The sequence below is a fragment of the Lepidochelys kempii genome, chromosome 15, assembly GCF_965140285.1.
Source record: "Lepidochelys kempii isolate rLepKem1 chromosome 15, rLepKem1.hap1, whole genome shotgun sequence".
Classification (NCBI taxonomy): Eukaryota; Metazoa; Chordata; order Testudines; family Cheloniidae; genus Lepidochelys; species Lepidochelys kempii.
The window spans coordinates 25,664,712-25,680,542 of record NC_136394.1 but is presented as its reverse complement, the minus strand read 5'-3'; the positions used below and the strand labels follow the sequence as shown (position 1 = coordinate 25,680,542).

The 15,831-nt window shown below is 48.3% G+C and overlaps 1 protein-coding gene across 3 annotated transcripts in view; it reads right to left on the bottom strand.

Moving 5' to 3' along the window:
* Positions 1 to 1,845, bottom strand: part of ABCB9 (ATP binding cassette subfamily B member 9) — a 34,603-nt gene extending 32,758 nt beyond the window's left edge. For all 3 annotated transcript variants that reach the window (XM_078848921.1, XM_073312493.2, XM_073312494.2), the window contains exon 1: positions 1,755 to 1,845. The gene's annotated coding sequence lies outside the window, so the exon portion shown is untranslated. The remainder of the gene's footprint in view (positions 1 to 1,754) is intronic.
* Between the last annotated feature and the right edge of the window lie 13,986 nt (positions 1,846 to 15,831).

Here is a 15,831-nt window from a genome sequence, read left to right as displayed (position 1 = left end):
CGGGCCGGGATGGTTTGTTTACCAGCAGGGTCCGCAGGTTTGGCTGATCACAGCTCCCACTGGCTACGGTTTGCCGTCCCAGGCCAATTGGAGCTGCGGGAAACGGCGTGGGCTAAGGGATGTGCTGGCCGCCCCTCCCGCGGCCCCCATTGGTCTGGGACGGTGAACCGCAGCCAGTGGGAGCTGCGATCGGCTAAACCTGCGGACGCTGCAGGTAAACAAACCATCCCGGCCTGCCAGCGGATTTCCCCGACGGGCCGCGTTCCAAAGGTTGCTTATCCCCGCACTAGAACAACCATCCAGATATAAGGACTTTTGGTGACAGTCCGTGCTTGTTTCAAATCAGCGACAAATCCTAAGGCTAAAAACCTTCATATCCCCTCATCCATTCCTTTGGCCACATACAAACTCCAGGTGATGCAGAGTTTTATAAATATGATTTCTAACAAGTGCCCTGTCTCATCAGACTCAAAGAAAAGAGAATATATAGCAGATTAGGGAAAAGGCATTTGCCTTTTGGCTAAAGTGATAGAAATTAGAAACCAATTACAGTCTATTTGACCTTGCTTAGCCAAATCAAAAGAGGAAAACAATTGTAACAAATGAATTGCTTGATATGCCACATTAAACAGGTCTCAATAAAACAGTCTTGACTTGCACATCAGTTTTGGAACTCTACTGTTATGATGTTACTGTAATGAAAGGAATATAAGTTATGTTACTCTTTATGTGATCAACAAACTTTCGTTTTAAACTAGATTTTTATAATGAGCCCTCTGCAGAATTTTGTTTTGGCTAGAGCCAGAATGGTGCTTAGTATCATAATTCTAGTTCATGTTCCATTAATAAAGTTATTTCACAGTTATAGAAAATGTTGTAGAAGACTATCTAAATGTGAAATTAAATGTACTGGTGTCATTAAAGTGAGCTATCGCTCACGAAAGCTTATGCTCAAATAAATTTGTTAGTCTCCAAGGTGCCACAAGTCCTCCTTTTCTTTTTGCAGATACAGACTAACATGGCTGTTACTCTGAAACCTGTCATCGTTGCTGTTACTCCCTTTATACTCCCTAACGACAGACTCACTAGAAGATTTGTAGGAAGAAAAATGAACCTTTGAAATACCACACTGTGGCCCATAATGACTATAGCACCATGCCGTGAACTCAGAGCCGGGTGTCTACCTGTATTGTTTTGTTGCAATGTTAACGTGGGGGAGAGAAAAGGGGGTGTGTCTGAAGGGGGACCAGACCAAATAAATCCAATTGACAAGCTACACAATGCACAGCACTTATTGCAAACGGGAAAGCACAAGGGGCCCGATTCTGATCTGGCTCCTGACCCGGACTCGAGTTGCACCTGATTTGCACCATATTAAAGGAGGGCAGGATCAGACCCAGGGATACCCTCCCACCCGCTCATTCTGACAGCGGCCAGGGCGTCCGAGCTCCGATCTGCGCCAGCAGACGCAGGCAGAGTCAAGTCCCCAGTTGCCCTGGAGCAAAGGGAATTAAGTGCATGCTCCAGGTGCCCCGCAGATGCCCGCCTGGTCTGACCTTTCCAAACACACCGTCATCCTGCAGCAATCGGCAGCGAGACTCTGAGCCTCTTGCAGCCGGGGGAGGGGGAGCCCCAAACTCAGCCACCCCCCCCACCCCTTGGGGCAGGTACAGCGAGCTGCCCCTGCAGGCAGAGTCCCAGACCCGGGAGGCTGCAGCGCCGCGTGCTGCCCCCGGGGCCCCGGCGGCTCTTACCTGGCTGGGATCCTTGCGGAGCCGCCCGGCCCGCAGACCTGCAGGACAAGGTCGGAAGTGGGAGGAGCCTGTCCGCGTGACATCATCAGGACCCTCCCACCTCTGCAGCCGGGTGGGTGGGGGGGGAGGGCTGGTCGTTGTCCTAGGGTGGGGTCTGGAAGGGAGGCACCGCACCCAGGTTGCAGCCATGTGCCTGGCCTGACCTTAGAGCATCTGGGGCCCTTGGGGAGGGACCCTGCCCTGGCCCCTGGCTTGCACCGGCTGCTTGAGCGCAGGAGGAGCCGGGGCTGCAAGCTGGGGCTTGTGCAAATGCGTCCCCCTAGTCCTGGTGGGCTCCTGGCCCTACCCCTCCTGGCTGCCCCCCCTCTGCCCCACACAGGGCTTTGCACTAGGGTTGCCAGTTTAGGTTGGACGTGTTCCTGGAGGTTTCATCACATGACACTCTTTAATTCCTGGAGACTCCAGGACAATCCCGGAGGTTTGGCAACCCTGCAGTTTGCACTACGGGTTGCTAAACAGGGGACCCTGCTGCCATAGCCCTTGGCTGCAGCCTCCAGCCCTGCGCAGGGGTGGATGGGCAGGGTGAGGGTAACGTGCCCCTGGGGATCCACAGCTGCCAAGCTTGGCTGGAGCTGTAAACACAGGGTGCAGGGCTGGGGATCAATGCTGGGGACCTCCTGCTACGTCCCTTGAATTTTAACCCTGCACTAGCCAGGGCCTTCCAGCTTCCTGCTTAAGGAGGTGCCTGGGTTCAGCTGCCAGGGCCCTAGTGTTGTCCAGACTCTGTTCCTTTTAGGCTGAACGAACGAAATGGTGATGGTGATTTAAAGTGAAATGCGAAGCAGAGCAGCAGGCCGTGGGCATAATCAACGCAAGCACCTATGCCGTGTTCAGGGCCTTTGTACCAACCTCCCTACCCCCAACCACCCTTCTGTGCCTCTGTGCCGACCTGGCAACTCACAGCCCTCTCCAATCTTCCTTTCAGGAGCAAGGGCAGAGGGTGCGGAAACAGCACCCACTCCCCCGTGGCAGAGAGTAGGAGAGAAGGAAGAACTCATGGCTGCACTCCTCTTGTTTCAAGCTCTTGGGGCCCGCGGCTCCCCAGTCAAAAAGGCCTCACCTTGGTGTTTATCCTCCAGTGAAAGCTTCCTTCACTCCCCATTTTTATATGTCCTTTTCATGGGGTGAAAATGTTTCTGCAGCTGGCCCAAAGGGAAAGTTCAGATTGCTTTGTCCATCGTGAAATCAATCTGCTTTCCCTGCCACGGTAGGATCCAGGGATGATCTTGTTGTAAAGAGGCAAAATGAGTTAAACTAGGAGTGTAGAGAAAACAGGTGTAACAAACATGCACGTTGCCCTGGCAGAGTTACACAGCAGGTCAAGACTGGAATGAGCCCTGTTCTCCCATGCACATCTCGCCTTCTCCTGGGCGACTTGGGCAGTGTTACAGAGAAGAGAGAAGTTCACTAGCCAGCTGCACACGCCCCTCTTCCGGTCCAGCAACAAAAGTCTGATCTAAATTTACTCCAGACCACCACACAGGCAGCCCGGAAGGTACACAAATTAAAGAAGTTATCATCTACAAAAAATGTCCAAATGCTTTATTCTTTACAGTGCTTCCTTAGCCTCCAGCGACAGGAAAATACAAAATAGGAGTTAGATTTAAACAGTGAATCAGCTCACGAGGATTTTCAATTAAACCCCTAACCCTAGGTGAGAGTTGTGAGGGACCTAGTTTCAAGAAGTCCAAGAACTGACATAAATATTTCCTTTCAAAATCGGAATAGCCCACATATCTCAGAACTATGAGACTGTTGTAATCTCTTCCCCTGTATATGCCTTATCACAGGGCTCGGACGCAGTTACTTTATATACAAAACAATATTAACACCTAGGCTGTTTATTGTCACAAGTGCAGTGGTCAGCATTGCCCAGCACTTCCTGGACTTGCATGCTATACTGTATAACCCCAGACAATATGGGAACTGACTGCATAGGACTCCTAGAATTCATTCTGTTTTAGAGAAGAGTAGGATGTGAAAGCTAAGACCACAAGGCCAAGTCTCCCTCTGCCTAGACAATCAGAGAAAAACCCTTCTCATTTTCTGGGTTTTACCCCTCCAAGATGAATGTGTAGATTTCAGGCTATTTACACATCCAAAGGGACACACACGGACTGGGTGCAACAACGATCTAGGCTGATGGTAGGAGGGACGATTTTCAGGCGAAGGCAATGGCCTGGGATTCAGGAGATCTGGGTTAAATTTCCAACTCTGCCACAGCCCAGTGGCTCTGTCTCCTCTCATTTACCCCCATAAAATGTAATGGCGTTATTCCTGATTTACATCAACGTGAGAGCAATCCTAATCACGCTCACTGTGGGGCTTTTGGCCAGTCACTTCAACGCTTTTTGCTTCTGTGCCCTGTCTGTCAAGTGGGAATAACGACACCTCTCTGGGATGTGGTATGGAAAAATCCAGGAGGGGCTCTGGCACGACAGCTGGGGGGAGCATATAGATGCTCAGACACACCTGATCTTAATGTTAACCATCCCTTCCCACAGAGCTACCTAGGTCTGAGCATTCATCTTCCACACAGGTATCTTACGAGAACACTTCATGCTAAGGTTACCAAGACAACAGCAGGATGTCACGGAGTTAGACCCCGGAGTTTAGCTGGTTTTCTTCACCCCGGATATACTCTGCTCGGGCGTCAGCACAGTCTCAATTTGAAATGCCATAAACTGGCTCTTCTTCAGCTTCTTCAGGGATGCATTTGTGTTGCCACCGAACACGCCCTCTTCCACTTTAAAGGCGAGAGACGGCAGGCTCCTTGTTTTTCTTTTCACGCTCTTCTGCTCCCGCTTGTAAGCTGCGGCCACATTGGCTATCACCTGCAAAGGGGATCACGTCAGTTAATGGGGGGTTTCTGCGGCGCCGGTTAATTAAAACCTCTCTTCTCTCACGTGCAAGCAGTTTGCTTTAAGTTCATATGTCAGCATATGCCAATTCTCTCACCTACGCTGACCTAGAACAAGGCATTCCAGCAAAAAGCCAGTGAGTTGCAGGGCTGTAGTCCATGGGGATGCTGCTGGGGTGTGAATTACAGGTCTGTAACTAGGTATAAGGGGGTCTAAGTTGGTATAGTTTCCATGCTGAGGGAGGGGTGGGTATTATAACGGACTCTTCCTTAGACTTTCCTTTTGGTTGCTTTCCTTGCTATATCCCTCTCTTCCAGCCCATCGGAGGGTGAGTTTAGACTCAGATGGAGTCACTTACCAGTGTGAAGCTTACTCATCCCCTAAGTCTGGCTGTTAGAACTTGCCCTGCTTCACAACACATAACCAAACTGTTATCATTATTTTACAGAAGGGGGAAGCTGGGTCACAGAGCCATTCAATAACTCCCCCAAGGTCACACTACCTGGCAAAGTCAGGTGTAGAGCCCAGAGATCCAGGCTCTCAGCCCTCATCTCGTCACACTAGATTTTACTACAATTACTAGAGAATAAAGAGAATCAAAATCCTATTGGAATAAGAAAAAAGACAGTCTTACCAAGTCGACCAATTCAAATAACAATACCACCCAGCTCTTACATTGCACTATGCATCCATAGATCTCACAGTCCTTTACAGAAGAGGTCAATAGCATTATACCCCTTTTAGAGAGAGAGAAAAACTGAGGCACAGAGAGGTGAAGTGACTAGCTCAAGGTCACCCAGCAGGTCAGTAGCAGAGCTAGGAACCAAACCTAGCTCTCCCGAGTCCCAGTCTAGTGCTCGATCCACTAGGCCAGTGGTTCTCAGCCTTTTGGGACTTCGGACCCATCTGTAAAGCTTAATGGTCTGTCAATACTCAGTAAATAGCTTCAGTGCAAAAAATATCTGGCTTCCTAACTATTTCTTACCCATGCTATACAAGGTTCACATTAACATAATAAGCACTAGATAAGTATACCATGCATACCATAGCAGCGGCTCCTGGGACTCCTGTCCCATGGCACTGGCTGGGCTTAGCTCCCCACTCCAGGCAGTGTGACCTCCGGGGTCGCAGCACTGCTCAGCTTTGGGCCAGTTGCTCTGACTGGGGGCTTTGCAACTTGGTGCACAGGGGCCCAACACCACCCACTCAGATCTGGTTGGTCCCCATCATTAGGTCAGCAGAACAACAGCTGAGCCAAACCTGAGCAGGACTGTGACCCTCATGCGTCAGGTTGCAACTAGGACTAGAACTGCAAGAGCTGCCCCTGTGGGGTGAATGCGGGGTGGCTTCTGCACGCCTCCAAAACCTTCCCCTGACATCAGGCTTCCCATGCGACCCTTTGACACACCACCAAAGGATTCCCTGTGCTACTCCAGGCAATACGCATTATCCTGATATCACAGATGTGAGCCAGCGCACTGGCCAGGCCCAGCCATAGCTCCTGAGCATCCACAAGCCCCACTGATTTCAGTGGGGCTTGAGGGTGCTCAGCACTTCACAAGATGGGGCCCTGTAGGAGTCTCCTTATTCAGCTTCCACCTTGGTGCCATGCTGCAACATCCCTCCTGTGCTCATGCTGGTCAACGAGCAGACATATCGAATGATGCCAACCCTGGTGCATGGACAGTCCCTTCTTCCCCCTCACCCCCTTGTGTGGCAAATTCTCCACTCCACTCAGAGGATTCCAAAGCGCAATGTGACTTACAATCTCTTTCACTGCATTCTGCTGCTCCTGAACAGCCGCGGTGAATGGTGGAAGGCCATCCACTTTACCGGGAGCAGCACCCTGCTCTTTAGAGTCCTTGACAAACTCAACCTGAAAGGCATGGACGAGACCCAACGGTTTTTATTTGCATTAAGAGAGAACATCTGCATTGGCTTTTCTTTCTCGAAAAGTTACCTCCGACGAAAGACAGACATATCTGTTAAACATCAGGAAGAACGGGGTGTATTTAGTGACGGAGCTGACAGATGTGCGGAAGTCAAAGAGAATCGGGTCGAGATAGTCATCCCACTCGCTTGGCTTCTCATTCACCACATTTCGGATGGAGGATTTGAGCAACTCATTGGTGCAGTTGTCCAGGCCGGGGCAATGGGCAGGATCGGCAGGGGTCAGCGTCTGGGAGATATTCCAGCGCTCACATAAACACCGGCTCACCTGCAAAGAGCAGACGCTTGCATCAGTCGAACAACAATATTTAAAAAAAAATCAGTTGAACAACAAGGTTTAATACAACAAAAATCATTTCACAGCTTTCAGAGGGTAAAGATCACACTGGTCTGAGCTCCAAGATTGGCTATATTCAGCAGTGAACCAGCACTGTAAAAAGTGCCGTTGCCCCAAAAGTGGTGTGGAGGGACAAATTTAATGCCCATATCTCAGGTGTGCTTTCAAATGGCTTAAGGCATTGAATTCCAGCAGTTCATGAGACAGTGGCTGCCAAAATCAGATCAGAATTGAAGTGAGGGAGTCTGAAGGAAAATGGTAAATTTGCAGGATGAAATTAGATGAACCTGAGACCCACATTGCTTGACAACAGTGAGAAGTGTCAATTTTAGGGAGAAATCCTCCCTGTAGACTGAAAGGACTTGAGGGCAGGGAGGGAGACTTTAGCAGGGTGTGCAAAGCACCACATGAATGAATGATGCTGCATACGGCTTTTGAAATAAATAAATAGTAACTATGCTTGGGGCCATCTAGAACCATGTGTAGCCGGCAGGACTCCATTTTGTGGTAGGAGAGTTTATGGATAGGTCACCAGCTGGGACTCCTCACCCTCTGCCCATTGTGGAGAGGAGGAAGACTGCATGCATGGTCAACTTCGCAGAGCCATTGGTCAAGATCTCCCATAAGAGGATGTGCAGAGCACCAGTTGCTACCATAGTGCACCTGGGTCTCCTGCCCTCTGCCCCTGGGTCGGAGCCGGGAGAGGATCCTGTTGCCCCCCAAGCACCACTGAAATCCCCTGTACAAAACCCACGTACTGCACTTTGCACCTGGATCTGGGATAGAATGCTGCACAGAAGAACGCAACTTTCCCCCCTGGAGGCACTTTCACTGTTACACGCCTCACCCCAGCGTCTGACCCACCTCGTCGCAGAAGTCCCAGCTCTGACTGGAATAGATGTTCTTGGATGCTCCAAACCTGGACAAAAAGGAGGAAAGAAAATTATAGAACCCAACTTTATTTCATCAAACTCAAGCCTTCAGTTCCCCGCAAGCTGCTCTCACATTGCCTTATGGGACAAGGAAGGCTGACAAAGGCACTGATTTAGACACAGGGAAAGCTCTGCAGTGATCACCCACAAAAGGCCTCTCAGCCAAGGTCAGCAGGTATTTGGTTTTTTCATTATTAAATGGACAGTCACAAACTAACCTTCCCTTGGGGCAGGGAACGTTTGCTGTGTCCATCTTTTCAGTAACGAAAGAATCATCTGAAAGCAGATGGTTTGGCTGAGGGGGAAGAGATTTGGGATTAGAGGCACAAATCTCTCCATCTTCTCTAGTTACACCAGAGTTTCTGGGTTTCACATGCCTCCTCTACTCTTTAGGGCCCAATTCATATTGAATTGAGATCCGCGGCAACACTCCTCAAATGACTTCAGTGGGAGCAAGATCAGGCCCTATATCTATTCTAAAGAAGGAAGAATGGTCTTGTGGCTAATGCACAGGGATGGGAATCAGGGGACACCAGCTGTCATAGACTTCTGGCAACTCAAGTAACTGCTCTATGCCTCAGTTTCCCCATCTGGAAAACAGAGATACTAATGGGTATATGTCACAGGTGCCTTGTGAGGAAGAATTCATTACCATTTGAAAAGCACTCCCTAGCATCCATACCAGAATCTCAGAATGGGAAATATTACAGAGAGAAGTGTACATGTATCGTAAAAATGTACTGTGTCCACAAAACACATCAGAAGTGTCAGGAGCCAGAGCCAGAAGAGCCCACCTGTAAAAAATTGCAGCCAGTGCCTTGGCCACCGAGAAGGCATCTTTCTTCTGCACTGGGACAGCTTCAATCCATTTGGTGAAATAGTCCGTTACAGTCAGTATGTGCGTATTGTCCCGGCTTGTCTCTGGAAAAGGTCCTAAGAAAACAAGTGTCAATCGAAATCAATACCAGGCCATAATATTACACTAACGAGGAAGATAAGGAACAACACAGTGAAATGATCAGCGCAAAGAACGTCACGGCGAAATGACGACATCTGCAGTGCAATGGCATTGAGCTGTCAAATTTCAGTAACTTTTGTCAGCACAAAAATCTTCATTGCGGTCCCAATCCTGGGTGGCAGTGAGAGCCCAGAGCTCCTAATAAGTGTATAAAAGATGCTCAGCAAACTGCATGGACCAGGTTGTATTTTAGCAGGCAGAAAAATTCACCCTTAGTTCTCCCTCAGTGCAGAGTCTGGTAAATTTTGCTCCACACACAGTGATAGATTTTCTTTATCCACTGATTATAGGAAACCTGTGCAGACTAACAACAGAGGAAAAGCCTGTTTATTGGTGAAAGGCAGGGGGAGGACCTCATCCCAATGACTTACCATGAATGTCTAGTCCTAGCACTTCCCAGGGCGACTCCACTTTGACAGGCCTCACTTTCCGCGACATGTTCTTATTGTGTTCTGCGTTCTGGCAGGTTTCACACATTTTGATCTGAAAAGCAAACAGTGCGGCCCAATGACTTTCCAGAGAGGCTGTCAAACTCTGCTAGGCCCAGACCTGACCTACTGTGAAGCCATTAGTCATGGATGGAATGGCCCCAGGATTCTGAGCCCCTCTCTCAACACAAGATGTTCCCTAGAGTCGAGAAACTACAGTAAATAAATAAATTAGCACAGCTTGAACTGGTGTGGCATGTAATGACACCCGCCCCCCCTTCAATAATCTCCCTCGTCTGGCTTTACTGCAGATTTTCCCCCATTCCACAGGAGGCTTGAAAAATACCAGAACAAACTGGGATTCCACTGCATAGTGGGGACCAGGATGAAGGGAGCACAAGGGACGCAAGCTGGGTTGGTGTGCAGGCCAGAATTTATGAGAAGGTCATGCCTTTGGCAGCCACCTGCCAAACGTACTCCCCATGGAGAGTGGGCATATCTCCCTCAGAGGCTACAACAGCCCTGAGGCTGCAGCTGTCGCTGCTCCAAGACCTGGGGGATGCCCCCACCCTGAGATCGCATGACCCCATCAGAGCACCTGCCTGTGCTCAAGCTGCATCCTCAGGCTCTGCACAGGATCCTGGATTTGCACCCAACTAGTCAAAGCTGAAGCATGCTGCTTGGAAACATCCAGCATCTATGGATCAGGAACAGAGAGAATCCTGACAATGGTATTGGGCCACTACTAGATAGAAGTGGTAAAATTATCACTAATAATGCAGAGAAGGAAGAAGCGTTCGTTAAATATTTCTTTCCTGTATTTGGGGAAAAAACAGATGATATAGTCTCATCATATGGTGATGAGAAAATTCTTCCCATTCCACTAGTATCCCTGGAGGGAGTTAACCAGCAGCTACTAAAATTAGATGCTTTAAATGAGCAGGGCCAGAAGAGCTGTAGAAGGGCTGGCTGGGGAGCTGGTTTGACCGTTAATGTAGTGTTTTCATAAGCCTTGGAGCACTGGGGAAGCTCCAGAAGACTGGAAGAAAGCTGATGATGTGCCAATTTTTAAGAAGGGTAAACAGGGTGACCTGGGTTATTACAGGCCTGTCAGCATGACATTGATCCCCGAGCAAGATAAAGGAGCAGCTGATACAGGACGCCATTAATGAAGAATTAAAGGGTGATGTCATTAATCCATATCAACATGGGTTATATGGAAAATAGATCCCATCAAACTAACTTCATATCATTTTTGATGAGATCCCAAGTTTGGTTGATAAAGGTAATAATGCTGCTGTAATAGACTTCTGTAAAGCGTTTGACTTGGTACCACACATTTTGATTAAAAAACAAGAATGATATATAATTCCCATGGCACACATTACATGGATTAAAAACTGGCTAACTGATAGGTCTCAGAAGGTAACAGAGAATCATCATCTAGCAGGTGTTTCCAGTGGGGTCCTGCAGTGATTGCTTCTTGGCTCTATGCTATTTAACATTTTTATCAGTGACCTGGAAGAGACCATAAAATCATCACTGATAAAGTTTTCAGATGAGACAAAAATTGTTGGAGTGGTAAATAATGAAGAGGACAGGTCACTGACTCAGAGTGCTCTGGATCGCAAACAAACAACATGCATTTTAATATGGCTAAATGTAAACGTATACATCTAGCAACAAAGAATGTAGGTCCCACTTATATGGTGGGGGACCCTATTCTGGGAACAGTGATTCTGAAAACAATTTGGGCATTGTGGTGGTTAATCAACTGAAGAAGATGAACTCTCAATGTGACACGATGGCCAAAAGAGCAAATGGGATCCTGGGATGCATGAACAGGGGACTCTCGAGTAGGAGCAGACAGGTTATTTTACCTCTGTGTTTGGCACTGGTGCGACCGCTGCTGAAATCCTCTGTCCAGTTCTGGTGACTACCGTGATGGGGTGGTTACCCCACAAAGGCCCGACTGGGTAAAAAAGGCCAATTAGCCCTGTGACAGGCTGCACTTAGGGGAGAGTCAGGGCTGAAAAGGTAAGATGGGCGATGAAGCCCAGCTCAGCAGGGGCAGGCTGAGCTGGTATAAAACTAGGAGTGGAATGCAAGAATGGGCTGTAAAAGATACAAAGTACAGCGTAGGGAGATCATAGACTCAGGAAGCAAGTCTGCTAGGCTGCAAAATGGAAGCAGGAAAAGGGGATGCAGAAGGAACAGTGCACCACTCCCTAAAGAGGAGGGGAGAGGATAAGAGACATGGAGGAGTCTTGGGGGAGTGGTGAACCCTGGGATCCTGCGTGGAGATACAGACTCTGGCAAGAATCCAAGAAAGGGTGAAGTAGCCATAGGGAGCAGAGGAGGCTCCAGTGGTAACATGGGATGGGCTAGAAGACAGAGACAGGAAGGTAGGAAAGAGCCTAGGGAAACAGTGAAGCAGCTAGGATTACTTAGACTATAGTTGCTGGATATAGAGTCCCTGGGCTAGAACCTGGATTAATGGGTGGGCCCAGGTCCCCCTACTGGGGAAGTGGCATACTCTTGGCAGAGGAATGGAAGACTGCCTGAGACTTTGATACCTCGGAAGAGGAAGCCTACAGTGACCTGGACGGAGGGCCAAGCCACAAAGAGGGAGCACCCTGAGACACGAAGAGAGAGCACCTGAATCCAGAGAGACTGAAGGATGGGCATCAGACTGATCAAGAGTTCTTCCTTCCCCAGGCGCGGCCACAAGGAGGCGCCATAGTAGTGAACCCTGTTACACCCACAATTTAAGAAGTTAAGTTGATAAAGTTAGAAAGGGTTCAGAGAAGAACCATGAGAATGATTGTCACAGTTTTCTAATCCTTTAGACTCAAAGAACTCAATCTATTTAGCTTAACAAAGAGAAGGCTAAGAGGTCACTTGATTACATTGTATAAGTACCTACATGGGGAACAAATATTTAAGAATGGGCTCTTCAGTGTAACCGAGAAAGGTCTAACATGATCCAATGGCTGCAAGTTAGATAAATTCAGACTGGAAATAACATGTCAATTTTTAACAGTAAGGGTGATTAACCACTGGAAAACTTACCAAGGGTTGTGGCAGATTCTCCATCACTGATAATTTTTTAAATCAAGCCTGGATGTTTTTCTAACAGGTCTGCTCTAGGAGTTATTTTTGGGAAGTTCAATGGCCTGCAGTATACAGGAGGTCAGACTGGATGATCACAATGGTCCCTGCTGGCCTTGGAACCTATGAATTTAAACCTCTTGGGATACGTTTTGGGGTTTGCATATCACAACTGAAACCAAGAACCCTTTTCCCCTGGAGCAGCCGCACTCTAAAGTCCCCCTCACAGCGACCTGGCAAGCCCCCATACGACCATCTCTGACTCAGCTGGGAGTTACTGTCGGGGAGTCCTGGGGTGAGGTGAACACCCCCAAATGAAGATGGCCAAGCCCACGGTGCAAGGTCTGGTCCAGATCAGAATTTTCCAAGAGTTTGCAAGTGTTCCCCATCTTTGTTGATAATCTTCTGCTTTGGAGGAGCTGGAGTTGTTTGGATTGTGAGAAAGCATAAATCTTTTTTCAAATCATGCTTCAGCTTCCCCTAGTGGCTGGTTACAGACACTGCAGGGATTAAGGACAGGTTTCAGAGTAGCAGCCCTGTTAGTCTGTATTCGCAAAAAGAAAAGGAGTACTTGTGGCACCTTAGAGACTAACCAATTTATTTGAGCATAACCTTTTGTGAGCTATACTTGCTCACTTGCTATAGCTCATGAAAGCTTATGCTCAAATAAATTGGTTAGTCTCTAAGGTGCCACAAGTACTCCTTTTCTTTTTGCAGGGATTAAGGTGCATGTGAGTAGTGGTGGTGAGATAGTGGAGGTAGAAAACCAGCCATCCAAAATGTAGAGATGGGTGGAAGCTCCGGTCCCCCCTGGAGAAGGCAGGAAGCTCTGGCAGGAATCCAGGATGGTCAAGGCCAGGCACAGCCAAGGATACCTCCAATGAACCCAACATCAAATGAAAAACCCACCACCAAAGGGTTCAAAAGGAAAGAAGGATCCCAGAGAATCACCTGTTTCTGCCCCCTGGAGAAACAATTGCCCCTGAAAGAGATTTCTATTTGGCTGCCCTCTTCCCCCGTGAAAGCCACAATTCAGTGTGTGACCTTCTCCCAGCCACTTGCCCCAAACTGCTCCGCTGCAACAGCTGGGTGTGTTAGCTTCAGGGTGGGGAGGGCGCAGATGGGAACATATCCACAAATAGTGCATTTCTGGAGGAACTCAGGGGAGCTGCAAGTGAAGGTTTCCTGTTAAACAGGAGGGAAAACCAGTGACACACCAGTCAAGGGTGACATCAAGATTAGACCTCAACTGGAGTACTGTGTCCAGTTCTGGGCACCATGTTTCAGGAAGGATGTGGACAAATTGGAGAGAGTCCAGAGTACAGCAACAAAAATGATTAAAGGTTTAGAAAACATAACCTATGAGGGAAGATTAAAAAAAACCAATTTTTTCAGTCCGGAGAATAGAAGACTGAGAAGGAACATGATCACAATTTTCAAGTTTTATATAAAAGGTTGTTACAAGGAGGAGGAAGAAATTTATTTTTTCTTAACCTCTGAGGCTACGACAAGAAGCAATGGGCTTAAATTGCAACAAGGGAGGTTTAGGTTGGACATTAGGAAAAACTTCCTAACTGTCAGGGTGGTTAAGCACTGGAATAAATTGCCTAGGGAGGCTGTGGAATCTCCATCACTGGAGATTTTTAAGAGCAGGTTAGACAAACATTTGTCACGAATGGTCTAGATAATTAGTCCTGCCACAAGTCCAGGGGACTGGACTAGATGGCCCCTCGAGGTCTCTTCCAGTTCTATGATTCCCCTCATGACTCGGGCTATCCCCGCAGAGCTTCATCTGCAGAGAGTTTGCACAAGTGCCACATGGCATCTGTGCACAAGAGATCACATCACCCTGATGGAGGTGCAGGGGGAAGGAGGTGCCTTTGGAAGCATTGCCTGAACTGTCTCTGTGGGCGTGCATGACTCTGACATGGTTAAAACCCTGGCAACAGCTCTAGTACTTACCCAGTCTACTACATCCTTCACAATCCCCAGCCAATAGTACCGGCTCTGAATCCTGTGCACTGTCTTCTTCTGTCCCAGATGGTTCCCGATTTCTGTGAAGTGGCTTTCCAGGAAGACCTGCCGCCTCCTTTCAGGATCCACGACGACTTCACGCTTTTCCTCCTTCTTTGGTCCCACGTAATAGAGGCAGCCACCTGCAGCGGAACACGAAAGAGGATTAGCAACAGACAGCTCAAAGCCAGCACTTCACAGCACGCTGGCTAGCTCAGACTTTTTTTTTTTTTTTTTAAAAAGGCACACTCCCAAAACTTCCAGCTAGTGGATCCCAAATGAGAGGCCATTCTTCCATGCTGAGAAAACCGTAAGAAACATAATAGAGAATTGACCATGGACCCACTGAGACAGAATTAAACAAAATAAATCCAATAACCTATTTTCTGAATGTAGAACGCAGTAGAACTCTCCAGGCTAGGGAAGTCATTTTGTCCCAGGATAACTTCACTCTAAGCAGAGGTTTCCTATAACCAGAATTATAATTTATCCCTTGGAATGCATCAAAATTACTTTATTTTATTTTACTGCTCTCAGAGCTTTCCTCCCTCCAGAGTCACTAGAAGCCAATTCCATCAGAGAGCAACAGAAAAGGAATCTCATTAAGGGTTATATGAACTGGGCTGCTCTATTGAAACTCACCTTCTGCTTAGAACATAAGTGACCACATTCCTCTCTCTACTTTATGCGATATAGATTCTTATACCTACTAGTATAGTAGTTTACCTACAGTGAGCGGTAAACACATTACGCAAAGGTGCTCAGATGCTCTGGTGAGGAGTGTGGTATAAAAACCTCCAAAGAACAGAACAGACCCGTACACCTCTCCGCCCTCCCACTGAAAGCGTGCAGGAGTCAGCCCTGGCTGTGTACGTAGGAGCATGCTCCGCCTGGGCGAGTGTAGGTGCAGAGCTGTGGGCGTGGTGCAAGGGGGGTGCGTAGCATGCATGTGCCAGGAGTGTTTGGGGCAGGGAGGCAGCGAGCTGCAGGGGCAGTTCAGGGTTGCCAACTCTCATGATAACGAATTGTTTTCCTTAAAGCCCCAGCTCCTGGAGTCAGGTGGATATGTGATGATTTCAGCCTCCAGTCTTAGAGGAAAAAGTAAGTTTCTAGTCCTGGTGGCTGCAGAGAAAGCTTCCAGATGTGACCCCGGTTTGCCACCCAGGCTCGAAAATCAGAAGGCAAATAAAAAGAACCCCAAGCCTATTCATTTGACATGATTTCAAAGCCAATCTCGTGATTTTGGAGCCCTGGGGGTGGCAGTCGGGGCGGCTGCCGTGCCCCCCTCCTGCGCTAGGCTCCCCCCTCCCTCGCGTTACCTTCGATGATGAATTTCTGAGCGTAGCGCTTGAGGTTTTTCCTCTTGA